We start from the raw sequence: 12,458 nt of genomic DNA, 5'->3' as shown, positions 1-12,458 counted from the left end.
CTACTCTGTCCAGCTTCTGTTCTTTGTCTTTTTTTTTTTTTTTTTTTTTTTTTTTTGGTTCTGCAAATTCTTAGGTCAGTTTCAGCCAAGTACTTCCCCCTAGAATTTACAAGGGAAGTCCTGAGGAAAATGGTCCCTCACCTTGCTTTGATGTGCAGGAAACCTGGTAAACAATTTAATGTCCTTTTACAACTGAGGAAACTGCACCAGAGTTATTTTGTTAGCATTCATTAGGAGTAAAGGGGCCTGCAGGCCTGTTCTGTTTTTACTCGCTTCCCTCCCGCTCCTTCCCTCCCCCTCCTCCCCACCCCCTCCCCTTTCCCTCCTCTCCTTCCCCCCTCCCCTCCTCCCTCCCTCCCTCCCTCCCTCCCTCCACCTTGGAGACAACCCAGGGCCTTGTGTATGCTAGGCAAGTGCTACCACCAAGCTGCTTCTCCAACGCTTTTCTACGAGGCTACTTGGTTTGTGAGGTGCTAGGGTGGCAGCCTGGGCTCTGCGTAGGCTCAGGTGGTGGCCATGCTTGGGAGCTCTGTCCGAGGCCGCAGGTGAAATCCAACTCCCTGTGCACTGCTCGTGTCAGTCCTTGAATGACCTTGTGCATCTGCTTATTAGCTCAGCATCCTTGCCCTTCCCCCAGCAAGCTCTTCTGCAAGTCTCCATATGGACTTGGCCACCGTGAGGTTTTGCTGAGTTGCCCAGATTTCTAGCGATACCTCCATTTCAGCCCTGCGTGCTTTAGCGTGGTGCAGAAGGTGCTGTGGTCGAGGCAGCCAAGAGGAGGGGCTCTGCCCTTCGAAACCCCCTGGCAGTGTTGTGGTCATGGTCAGCCTGAGATGGCACTGATCTCGAGCGGGCGTGTGGTGGAGTCTCGCCGTAGCACTGCACGGCGTGGAAACCTTGAAGCCGCTGTGACGGCTGTCCACCACTTCATGGGGTTGCTCCCTGAATCCGCCTCACGGGGCTGCTGCATTCTAAACACTGTGTCCTGGGGCGGCTGTGTGACTACAGTGCACAAACCCGAGTGCAAACGGCCACCACGCTGCTGGGTGCTGTAGCCTGATGGGCAAGTGATACCACCAAGCTGCTTGGGCGAAAGGTTGATGGAGGTCACCGATGCAGATGCTGATGTGGGCCACGGCACACGGGGCGCAGCGCTTGGTGACAGCTCTGCCTGACTTACTTCCGTGTTATTCCTTTTCAGGTGACTGAGATACAAGAGAGGTCTAGAAAGAAGGTGTGAGCTGAGGAGGGGACTTGTCAGTGCCTGCTTCTGAGTAAGTGACATCTTCAAGCAGATTTCTTACTGCAGGATGAAACCTGTTGCATGTTTTCTGTGCTTAAAAAACAAATGATGTGTTGATTTTTATGCACGCAAAATCTGGTTTCTGAAGCTCTATGTAATGGCGATTTTGCAACCGCTCCCTCCAAACAAAATCTCAGCAACCCACGAATGCCGAGGCCCTCCTGGCACTTCGTAGCCTGCTTTCTGTGGCTTTCTTCGGGGTGTGGCGGGCACCAGCGCCTTAGGGTTAGCGTTAGATTTAGGGCCAGGCCCACACTCTGCCTCTGGCCCATTCCCCAGCCCTATAGGGTTTTTATTGAGCTCATGAAATTGGACCTACATAAATTTTAGAAAAGAATGGAGACAGTTATTAAAATATGTGCAGCTGTACATAGTAGTTTCTGATTGTTTTCTCCCGTGTACGTTTGAGATGCTTGTTTTTCTTCCGGTCTGTAGAAACCAAAGATATGAAGTGTTGGGCTCTTTCCCATCTTGTCTTCTGTGCTGTTTTAGGAACAGGTTGCAAAATGACAGTGAGGTGGCTGTATGTACTCTGGCCGGTTTCCCATAAAATCTGTGTTAGAGCCCCATCCGCTTAGGGGCAGGGAAGCTGAGCTCTGTGCCATTTGTCATCAGGGGAGAGCCAGAGAGAAGGGGCGCTTTCCAGTGGACGCGTTGGCCGTGTCGATCCCGAGCATCCTTCTGTCTCCCGCTCCCGGGAGGCCGGTTCTCTGTGCCCGTAGTGTGCACATCGCCGTGGTGCATGTGGAGTCCATGCGCTTCTGGGAAAGCACCACTGACAGGACCAAGCTCCAGGCTGTGGTGGAAGCGGGCGCTTCCAAAAGGCGTGGGCATTCTGGGGCGGGCTCCCTCAGCAGGACCTGGAGCTTGGCCCTGCCTAGCACGTCCCAAAGGGGACTTCGGTCCGCGTGCTGTTCGTGTGGGCACTGCCACCTTTGTCTACCCGGACACACCTGGGGGACCCTCCCCCAGGGTGGAGGCTAGGATGTCATTTGAAAGAGCATCACAGGTGATTATTTATTTATTTATACTTAGTACGGGGTCTGCAGGGTCTCACTGCGTAAATCAAGCCTGTAGTGAATCTCCTGTTTTCAGCCTCCCAAGTGCTGGGATTACCGGCGCTCGCCACCGTGCACAGCCTCAATCAGTGTGCCCGGGGGGGGGGGGGGGGCAGGGCCGGGTGCGGCACGCTGGGGATCGAACTCTGGCCAATGCTGGCCTGGCCGCTGCACTCTGCCTAAATAGGCTCTGTAGTCCCCTGGGCTGTCTCGCGGGCCCCAGAGGTGATTCTTACAGCCACCAAGAGTGAAGAAAGCATAGTAAATCACAACAGAATCCTTACGTAGATGAACCCTGGATTAACAGAGTTCAGCCTCACAATTTTTTTGCCTTGGTGAGGGTGTGCATTGCCTTGTGTGTTCAGCGGAAGCGTACTCTGAATGTTGAATTTTGGTGGCGGCCCCACCCTAGCAGTGTCTAGCGTGCTGCTCCCAGCCCACCCAGCGGTCCTGTGGGCACATAACCAGCACCTGCGGCAAGGCTGTCAGTACATTACGTGCACGCCCAAGTTCCGTGCCTGTGTTGCGTAGCGAGCCCGAACCCTGTCCCTAGATGCACTTGAGGTATTTGGCACCAGGCTTTGGTGTGAGTGTGGTAGTTTCACCGAGGTGCAGTTCGCGGCGCTGGTAATTCACCCCCTTTCAGTTCAGCAGCTTCCAGTGCTTTCCCAGGGCTGTCTGTGCATTCTCACAGTCGACTTTAGAACATGGCATGCCCCTAAGAAACTTGCTCCCGTTAGCAGCCTCTCCCCACTCCTGCCTCCGCAGTAGCCATCCATCCACCTCCTGTCCCTCTGCACTGTCTCCTGATGGCTTCTCACGCGTCATGCCCAGGACAGCGGCCTTCTCTGTCTGGTCTCATCCACTCCGCGAGTTGTTCATGTGTTTTACCCTCGTGGTCCCCTGTGTCAGCACTTGTGCTGTCCCACTCTGTGGGCCTGGACTCTGGATCATCCCTCCTCAGCCACCCAGCTAGTACTAGAGAACGAGCTCAGGACCTTGCACTTGCCAGGAAAGCACTGTGCTGCTGAGCTATCTCCCCAGCTCAAAATGGAACTTCTCACAAGGTGGACGGTACTGGTTCTTCTGGGGCTTGTAGTCCATGACGTTGATGTGTTCATACTTTCTTTTGAAATTAAATAGTTTGAATTGATGATTAATTACTGAGTTAATATGATACAGGATGAAGACCCTACATCCAAAATATTTAGGAAAAGATGTGTTTCAATTGTTTTTCAGATTTTGAAATATTATCAAACACATAACGAGTCGTCTTGGGGATAGGGACAAGTCTAAACATAACATTTGTTTCTTATCTGTCCAACCATATCCTGAAGGTAATTTTGAAAATAGCTGGGACCAGAGGTGCTACGCCACGCCTGGCTGGAAGCATGACTTCAATTCTGGAGTCATGTTAGACTCAGAAAAACTTCCAGACGTAGCCAGCGAATCCCGAAGCTTCCTTTCTCTGTTGAAAGCCCCCTCGGGCCCCCTGATTCCTGGCAGCTCCCGTATTCTGCATCTTCCTGATGCTGTCTTTTGCAGGGGCGACAAGGATGGACTCCTGCAGGGTGCGGCTGTGTGAGAATGACTTCGTGGCCCAGAGCTCTGTCCCTGGCTTGTGTCTGTGTGGAGCCTGCTACTCTGTGTTGCAGAGTGGGCTTCCTGGGAGTGGGCCTCCTGCTCCCCGTCCATCCCCTTTCGGAAGTGTGTTGTAACATGGGCTGCTCCAGGCTGGCCTGGGGACCTCTATGAGTGGTGGAGAGAGAGAGCTGGTGCCATTCTGTGAGTCCCCACAGCCGTGGTACAGTGCCTTTCTGCTGCCCCTGGGCGGTGTTGATGGATTGTGTGTATGTGTGTGTGTGTGTGTGTGTGTGTGTGTGTGTGTGTGACTTCTTGCTAGGTTGTGATTTCTGTTCTCCTTGAGTTCTCAGTGACAAGAAGGAGTGGCCTGTTCTCATCAGTCCCTTCCTATTCATGAAATCAGAGGGCACAGTTGACCTAGATGGTCAATGACTCAGTTACTTTTCTCTCATTGCTGGGACAAAGTACCTAACGCCTCAGATTAAGGAAGGAAAGGTCTGTTTAGCTCAGTTAGTGGAGGTTTCAGTCCATACTCCGTGGGGTCCAAGGCAGGGTGGCACATGGCACAGGGTAGGAGCAGAAAACAGCAAAACAGCAAGAGCAAAAGGGAGGAGCAGCAGCAACAATGGCAGCAGAGAGCAAGTCTGTCTCCTTTATGTCACATTCAGGCTGTCTACCCCAGGCTGGGTGGAGCACTCACACCCATAATCCCAGCAGCACTCACACCCATAGTCCCAGCAGCACTCACACCCATAGTCCCAGCAGCACTCACACCCATAATCCCAGCAGCACTCACACCCATAGTCCCAGCAGCACTCACACCCATAATCCCAGCAGCAGTCTCACCCGTAATCCCAGCACTGGATCATGAATTAATCACAAAGCCTAGAAGTCTGCCCCATTGACTGCAAGAGGCTTTAGGAGGGACCCCTAGACACAAACCATAGAAGTCGTTTTTTCCAAGGAGGACTCCACGGCAGAGGAGGGGATGCCCTGGGCCTTCGTACCTCCTGGAACTGCAAGCATTCCCAGAGATGGAACAGCGCCTCCTGTAGGTCTCAGCTGGCCAGCGCACCCATCAACACCCAGTCACAGAGGTGAAGCCCGGGTTGCCAGTCCCTCTTATCCAAACCCTCCAGGAGCCTTCTGCACCGTCTGTAGATTTGAAGGTGTGAATTCAGGTGGATAAGCCCGAGAACAATGGCCCTGTGTGGCGTCCTGATCCTTGCTGTCATTGCTGTTTGACCAGAGCACTTGTTCTTTTTTTTTTTTCCTCTCTTGTCCTTCCAATCTGTGGCTCCAGATTTACGCAGTTTTATTTTTGTTTCTCGTGACAGTTGTCCACACACACACACACACACACACACACCCCTTGGGTGTCATAGCATTACCTGGAAGTCTGCTTTCTGCCAAACAGCTTGCCATTGGACTTCCTTTCCTCAGACCCGAGAGGCCAAGGCCGTGCTGGGTGCCCTCTTCCCAGGTGGTGATGGGACGGCCTGTGGATTTCTTCCCCGTAGAATCGAGTCAGGTGGGCCTTAATTAATGCGTTTGGTCAGAATTAAACCCTTAAAGATGGCTCCTGAATGTGGCTGTACAGTGGCCATGGAGGGGCCTGAGACTGATGGAAGAATTACCTTCTGTGACCCTTGGGGCTATTTCGTGCCCTGTCTTTGTCTTAGTTACTCTTCTCTCGTTGCTGGGACAAATACCTGACACTCAAAATGAAGGAAGGAATGGTTTATTTAGCTCACAGTTCCTGGAGGTTTCAGTCCATACTCAGCTGGGTCCAAGGCAGAGCGGCACAGGGCAGAAAGCAACCTTTCTGGGCAGTGGCAAAGAGCAAGAGCTCAAGGGAGGGGTAGCAGCAGCTCAAGCAGCTAGCTTCTCTTCCCACCTTGCATTGTAATGCAAATTACCTGCCCCAGGGTAGGGGAAGTACTCACACCTATGGGTACTTCCCAGTACTTATCCACCTATGGGTAATCCCAGCAGTACTAAAACCCATAATCCCAGCCTCGGATCACACATAATCCCAGGGGATCATGAGTTAACACAAACTCTAGAAGTCCTCACCCCATGACTGCATGAGGCTTTGGGGAGACAACTAGACACAAACCATAACAGTCCTCAAATGAAAGGATGTTGTTATTCTTTATGTTTCCTTCCAGTTGTCTCTGTAAACCTGGGCCAGTCCCAAATATCTCCAAGTATAGGACAGCAGTGGCTCTCAGCTTTTCCCTCCTCAGTGGGTGCTTGGCAGGGTCTGGAGTCAGTGGGTTGTCCCGGCTGCTGCAGGTGGAAACCAGGACTCTGGTCAGCATTCCTCAGTCACAGAACAGTGTCAGACTGGTGGCAGCAGGGTCGAGGCCAAAGCATGGCCCGTCTAAAACACAGGTCTGTCTTCTTTCTCATGAGCAGGAGGGTGAAAAATTAGTATTTACTTTCAGCCCTAGACAGAACTCTTACGGTCAGTGCAGACATAAACTTGGGAAACAATGGGGCTATTATGTCAGTGTACTCAGCCTGTCCAGAGAAAACAAAAAGACAGAGGCTGAGAGGTGTAAACAACAGATGAACAGGTGCTTACTTCCTCCCACATCTGGAGGGCCAGTTGTTTAAGATCAAGGTACAGAAAACAGGGTGCTTTCCTGGTCAGCTCTTTCTCCCTCGCTGCCTGGGGCTGTGCCCTCCCATGGCCTTTCCTTTCCGCTTTCCGCCTGCGTGGACCCCGAGGGATTGGCTTTAATGCCTTCTCTTATCAGTGCTGTGGGGCCCGGGGCCTCACCCTTCTGACCTCACTTGACCTGATCACTTCTCCGCTGCCCTGAATCCACATAGTTAACCCCAGGGCCGTGGGCTGCGGTGGTGAAGCTGTGTCACATGCCCCAGCAGGTACCAGGAGCCCCCTCTGTAGGCACACCAGCCCGGTGACCTGTGACCGTGTTTTTCTCCAAACAAAAACCTCTATATTGGGGTTTGACTACAGTGTTGGTGCTGTGGGGTAGATAATTGAGTGGGTTTTGGGTTGTGGCCTCGGCCTTCAGTCTGTGAACTTGGGAGGACCGGATTCACTCCACATGAACCTGACTCGTGTTTTCCTTTGTATTGACAAATACGTTTTGGGCTGGGGTGATAGCGCAGCGGTCTAAGCGCCTGCCTAGGCAAGCGCAAGGACCCAAGTTCCATCTCTGGTACCTGCTGCCTGCCATGCAGACCCTGGAACCCGGGTCTTGCCATTCTGGCCCTGAAACTGGGCATGGTGTTGCACGGCTGTAATCCCAGTGCCTGGGAGGTTGAGACAGGACGATAACTATGAATTTGAGCTGCGTAGCAAGATCCCGTATCAAATAAATGAAATTTTGAAAAGAAAGAATTTTGACTGAATGATCATCTATCATAAGTATCATTTTAGTATATTTCCACGTCATTTGTAGTCCGTTTAAAAAAATAATCTGTGATTTCACGTTTTCCCTAGCTAATAGTCCTGAATCTAATGGTTTGGGGTAATTATAGAATTCTGTAAGTTTCTCGTCCAGTGAACACTTAGGAATTTTGTAGTGGTACTCCCAATGTGAAAATAGTTCCCCAAGAAAGAGGTAGCCTTGGGGCCGGGGAGATGGCTCAGTAGAATAAGCGCTTCCCTGGCAGGCGCAAGGGCCTGAGTTCAGTCCCCGTTTCTGCCAAAAAAAAAAAAAAAAGAGGTAGCCTTTGCCTAAAGCAGTTACAAAGACTCGCTGTTTTGTGTTGTGATACTTTTTTTTTTTTTTTTTTTTTTTTTTTTTTTTTTGGTATGATAGTGTCTCACTATGTACTCCAGGCTGGTCTTTAGCTTGTAATCTTGCCCAGTTTAAAATTTTATTTTACTTTTTTTTTTGATACCAGGACTTAAACTCAAGATCTTGTGCTTACCAGGCAGGCACTGTGCCAATCAGTGAGCTATATCCCGCTGTCTTATCTCTGTTTTAAGGTTATGCTTTACTGGTACCAAGTTCATTCACATTGTTGGGCAGCAATCACTACTGCCCATCTTGAGAATGATCCTCCCATCCTCCCTTCCATCGTCCCTCCCTTCCTCCCTCCTCCCTCTTTTCTTGCTTTTTTGGAGTGTCAGGGATCGAACTCAGGACCTTGTGCTTGCCAGGCAGGTGCTTCTGCCACTGAGCTATCTCCCTGGCGTGCCCTCCCTTCCTTCTTTCCTTTTTTCTTTTCCATGCTGAGGCTGGAACCCAGAACTTTTCCATCTTCTGAAACAAAAACCGCCCCCACTCAACACTTCAGTCCTGTTCTCCCCTCTCCCCAGACCTGCGCCCACCCTCCTATTTTTTGTCTGTCTGAACTTGACTGCCCCAGGGACAACCTGTAAGTAGAATCCATTCCTCTACCTGTTGGCCGTTTTCGTGTCCTTTGACAATGCCTTTAGCTTTGGTGTTGGGGTTCTGCGGAAGAACAGAACCCACAGACTGTGTGTAATCATGAAAGGGTTTTTGTAGATTGGCTTGCAGGCCCAGAGGCTGCAGAGAGCTGCCTGCAGGCTGGAGAGCCGAGAATCCACCAGCAGCTCAGTGCAGCGGGTGGAACCCTCAGAACACAAGGCCGCTGGCTGGCCCTGGGGGCCTGGAGGCTCCCTGGAGTCGTGGTGTGCGCCTCGTGGACAGCAGCGGGGCTGGCGCCATGGTCCTCTGGCGTGGCAGTAGTGAAGATGCTCCACGCAGGAACGGAGCTTGAGTGGCTGGCTGCTGGGTGCTTTTCTTCTGTTCTGGCCCCCACCTTACCGGGTGGTGCCACCCTCATTCAGGGCAGCACCCCTCCCCACCAGCTTGATGCCCCACCTGCCAGTCGTCTCAGAAGCACCCTCCCAGACACACCCGGTGTGTGCTTTGCCAATCCTGCAGTCCAGCAAGCCGGCAGTCGACATGAACCATGGCCCAGAGCTTGCCTTCTGCTCTGCTCCTGGGGCTTGAGCCGGGGGATCCCTGTTGACTGTCCCGATGCCGCTGGGTCCTTGCCATCTGGGGTGTGACTTCTGTGGACGTGGAACACCACAGAACAGCACGACGCGAGGGCCCTTTGCTAAGGACTCTGCCAAAGTTGCAGGACCTGCTGTCTTGAGATGAGTTCTTCTTCCTTCCCTTCCCTTCAGCTTCTGTCCAGAAGAGCAGCCGAAGAAACATGTGGAACGGTGCTCCGCGGAAGAACGGTGCCTCCTTCCCAGCATGATCTCGCATTGAGATCTCATCCTGCCAGCTCCTCCCCACGCCCCCGGAGCCTTTGGCCCTGACCCTGTAGGAGGAGGACAGTGACAGTCCCCGCCGGTCGTCATGCTGGCCCTGGCTGGACACTGCTCTTTCCAGTCCCTGTAATTCACTTTCCTGCAAAAATTATAAACTTCCACTCTGTGTGTATAAACTCTGGGGACGCTGTGGGATCGGCGTGATGATGTTTTGTCTTCACTGGAAAGGATCCTTGGTTATTCCAGAGTGTGCTGTCTGCCGGGATCCCTGTTCTAGATTCGGGTTGGACACGGAGCCAGAGTTCAGCACATAACTGTCCCTGAGGAACTGAAGTTTTCTGCAGGCCAGCACGTCCTTTCAGGGCTCAGGTGTGCTTAAAACCGTATTTGTATGCTGCAACCAGGAGGGATTTCTTTGTACTTTGGTGCAGAGTAAGGGTGCCGAGTGGTGCCTGCCTTCTGGCCCAGGGCGGGGTCCTGGGGACATTATTTCAGGAGTTGCCGTGTTATCTTTCATTTGCCTCTTGGTTGAGGATGTAGAATACGTGGGAAGCAAGTGTGTAGCTGGTTGAAATAATTAAGGAAATAATTCTCTGTAGCAATTTAAGCGTTCTCAGTTGTAGCAAGTCCTTTGCACACACGCCCACCCCACCCGTCCTTTGTCAGACCCCACTAGCCCTTTTAGCGTCCTTCTGTAAGCCTGAGGCGTGGTCGGTCCAGGAGTGTGTAAGGTGACCCCTCCCCGCACGACCCTCTGGCTCACACGGAGGGTGCAACGGATCTTCATCTCACGTTGCCGATTAACTCTTGGTAAGGCTCAGGTATGCACTTAGAGTTTCTCTTTAAATTGGTTCATTATGGACTGCTTTCCTGTTTTTTTTTTTTTTTAATTTCCTTTTAGACGCTGAGCATTTGACAATGAGGAAGGGAAGGTGTTTTCTGGCCTTCAGAGTCTTTACTTCCATTTTAAAGACTTTTTTTGTCCCGTGTGTGACTGCATAGTGGTTGGTTTGCAAAATAAATGTTTCTCCCAAACCCCAGCTTCAGCCATACACGTCACCTTGCAGCTAGGTTCTTCCTGAAGTATTTACACGGACCGCCATCCTTTCTCGCTGGGTGGCTATTACTCTTTGTCACTGAATGGCGGCAGAATATTAATCTTGTATGAAATTCAGATAAGCGGAGACAGATGGATTTATGGCCCTGGAGGCCTCAGAGTGCGGCAGCTGTGGGGAGGGAGCGCTTGAACCATGAATAAAGCATCTCCTGGCACAGGCTAGTGAGGGCTGGTGAGGCCCAGTCGGCCACGCTACAGTTCCGGATGTCCGGTGTGTGTTCTGCCTTGCGTCTTCTCTGCTTTGTTCCTGATGCCGGAGGAGTTTAAGGAATGGCTCTGGCCTCCCTTGGAGGAAGGGAGCGTTCAGGTGCTCTCTTCATGGGTGACGGTTGGAGGATTGCATGTGACTAGCGCCGGGTACACCATGTGCCAAGAACCTCAGCAGTGCGTCCTCAGGAGTCCCGGGGCCTTGCGGGTGTCTCTCCGCTGCAGCCCCAGGACCCTGGAAGAGCCAGGCCCGGGTGTTGTAGGCAGCTGAGTTAGAAATATTCTATGCAGATAGACAGAAAGAGCCAGGAACAAGACAAGACATTGCGCAACTGTAGGAGGGACAGGCACTCCCCCTGTGCGTCAGACTTCAGGACGGAAGATCAAAGAAGTGCACCCATGTACCTGGTAGGGATGGGCATCAGCGAGGGTGCTGTACAAGGATAGAGATCACCTTGAAAAAGCCAGGAAGAGGAGTCACTAACCGAACCCCCTACTGCACAAGCCCCTGTTCTGTATTCAGATCCAGTTGTTGGGTGACTCGCTTCCCCATTTGATCGCAATTTAATCAATTTTACCTGAGCAGTTATGCTTGTAATCTCACTGGTCGGCCATAGTGTTGTCCCACCTCGTGCCTACCTAGCGAGTTCCCAGGTGCTTCACTTTAGATTCACCTCATCTCATGGTTTTGCTCTATACAATCCCTAGGAAAGGCAGGGTGCTGGGCAACCCTCTTGGGTCCCCTTCTGTCCCTCTCTCAGACAGGAGCTTTCTTTCCCTTGATAAATATATTCTGCTCTTAACTTCCGTTGTTCCTAAAATTCATTCTTTAGTTTTACAGAATGCAAGCTCGTCCCAGGTACCTTTCAGGCTGGGAGTTTCTTTCCCTATAACAGGGAGGCGGAGGAAGACCAGCAGATGGAGGCTGTCCACAGTGCGGGGCATCTTATTAAACAGAACCTGTACAGACCTGCAAGTGTAAACACTGCATTATCTCCCCAGAAAGAGGGGCTAGGGAGGTAGCGCAGCGGCTTACGCGCCTGCCTTGCAGGCACAGAGTCCTGAGTTAGATCCCTGGTAGTGCAAAAAGGAACAAAAGAGAACCTGAAAGAGTAAATAAAATCCAAAAGGTACAATAGATCCCGTGAAAGGGAATAAACTGCTCAAACGGAATAAAACGACTGAGATAAGGAAAAGGAGAAAAGAAAGAAGGGGAGGAAATAAAAATATATGCACAAAATAGCTAATTGTACTACTAATTTCGATTGGTTTATTGAAAGGAACCATTAATGCATAATTTTTTTGGGGGGATCTATTTTGCATGCCTGTATCTGGGAATGTGAACAACTGCTTTGAAGATAAAAGCGCACCCCAACAACAACCATTGTTGATTTTCTATCATCTTGTTTTGAAATTCTGTATCACTTTTAAATTCTTTTATTGTCAGTGTAAAAAACAGATCAATAGACCCAGCATGTAGGGTTCAGTGCGGGGACCGAAGCGTGGTGGGGTGGTGTGTGGTGCAGGTAGCAGGTGTATCGGGACAGAAGGGGTTTTGAGAACGTTGCTAAGCTGATGCATTTTGCAGTACATAAAAAATGCATGGATGTCCTCGCAGTTGGAGGCGGGAGGCCGGAGAGCAGCGTGGTCGCGGCCCAGCTGGAGCCTGGGCAGAAGAGGCTGCGAGTGGTGGCTTCCCTCCCCCAGGCTCTCACTGGGAGGGATTTGATGGCAGAAAGGACCCGCTCATAACGCAGGGAAGAATGCGCTGGCCCCGCCGTGCACCTCCTTGTCCTGCTCAGACAGGAGTGCGCTGCTGCTGACCTCACTGTCCTGAAAGCAGCAGGAAAGAAGAAAGGGAGCCTGGCTCATTTGTGGTGGAGGACGGGGTGTGGGTGCAGGCGGCGTGCTCAAAGCATTGCCCGAGTGGCCGAGTGAGGCTGGAGCTCACACACC

At 51.7% G+C, this 12,458-nt stretch overlaps 1 protein-coding gene across 1 annotated transcript in view; it reads left to right on the top strand.

The window, feature by feature from the left end:
* Window positions 1-12,458, top strand: part of Tbl1x (transducin beta like 1 X-linked) — a 238,543-nt gene that overhangs the window by 90,377 nt on the left and 135,708 nt on the right. Inside the window, exon 2 of the mRNA XM_004647820.2 lies at window positions 1,202-1,274. The gene's annotated coding sequence lies outside the window, so the exon portion shown is untranslated. The remainder of the gene's footprint in view (window positions 1-1,201; window positions 1,275-12,458) is intronic.

The sequence above is a fragment of the Octodon degus genome, unplaced genomic scaffold, assembly GCF_000260255.1.
Source record: "Octodon degus isolate 3935 unplaced genomic scaffold, OctDeg1.0 scaffold00329, whole genome shotgun sequence".
NCBI lineage: Eukaryota > Metazoa > Chordata > Mammalia > Rodentia > Octodontidae > Octodon > Octodon degus.
The sequence above is the reverse complement of the archived record's forward strand: the minus strand, read 5'-3'. Positions and strand labels throughout refer to the sequence as shown.